The following is a 1013-nucleotide window of genomic DNA, read 5'->3' as shown; positions in this document are numbered from 1 at the left end:
GAGATGACATGAGGCTTTTTCATGAGAACTACTAATGCTTTTCTTGTGGCATGAGGACATCAGACATAGTACGGCATATGTTCAAACCCATGATTATCCACACATTGTACCTGATTGACATTCTCTCACCACACTGATGACTCTATTGCACATTACATGGTTCTGGGTGTACCTGGCAGCAAGCAATGTGAGAAGCAAACTTATGGCAACAGTATTTCAAAGAAATGACAGGCACACATCTCTCTTGATGCAATAAAATGATATCATGGCTTCAAAGACCAAAACATCTCACACTCGTATCACCAGTGACACTATGGCACATTGCTTCTTGGAAAGATACAAAGAAGATTAGCATGGCCCCTGCACAAGGAGAACATGCAAATTCGTGAAGCGTTCTTTCCAAAATCATGTATATTCTATTGTCACATAGTTAGGTATTCAAAACCCAAATTGGTTGACTGTAAACCTTGCCTGTCCTCCTGCTGTTATCTATGAAGTTACAATGTGTACAATTACAGTGGAGAAACCTCCTCCAGCCCTTTTATCTTATACACATTGCAACACAATCACATGATGTAATGAATTCACATAGATGGAGTCTCACAGCTTTGGACTTGCACTGTGGTGCATGTGATTCATACACATGTTCATAGTGGGTGGGCTTATGTAGCTAGCTGTTAAATTTCAGCCAAGGGTAACATTCTAGGAATGTATTGGCATTACACAAAAATCACTGCAGAAAGTTATTATTCTCCATTTCTATTTATTATTAATGCAGTTAATATATGTGTTTGTGTTATTTGCATGCTGTTAAGGCAGTGTTTACTGGAATGTCTTGCTAGTATGCCAAGTATAATCCTGTATTAGAGGAACTCCATGTACAAACTGAAAACTTGAACTAATGTAGTGTTATCAGATCAGTGTTATCATTTGTCACCTGTGCATTTTGATTGTTGCTGTACTACTATTTATCATGCACATATGCTTATAAGACATGTCTCATTGTAACATAC

At 37.9% G+C, this 1013-nt stretch overlaps 1 pseudogene; it reads left to right on the top strand.

Moving 5' to 3' along the window:
* The first annotated feature begins 305 nt into the window (after positions 1-305).
* On the top strand, positions 306-399 carry LOC122792570 (annotated as a pseudogene).
* The last annotated feature ends 614 nt before the right edge of the window (positions 400-1013 follow it).

Source organism: Protopterus annectens, chromosome 1.part2 (genome assembly GCF_019279795.1).
Source record: "Protopterus annectens isolate FY-2018-M chromosome 1.part2, PAN1.0, whole genome shotgun sequence".
In the NCBI taxonomy this organism is placed as follows: Eukaryota; Metazoa; Chordata; order Ceratodontiformes; family Protopteridae; genus Protopterus; species Protopterus annectens.
The sequence above is the reverse complement of the archived record's forward strand: the minus strand, read 5'-3'. Positions and strand labels throughout refer to the sequence as shown.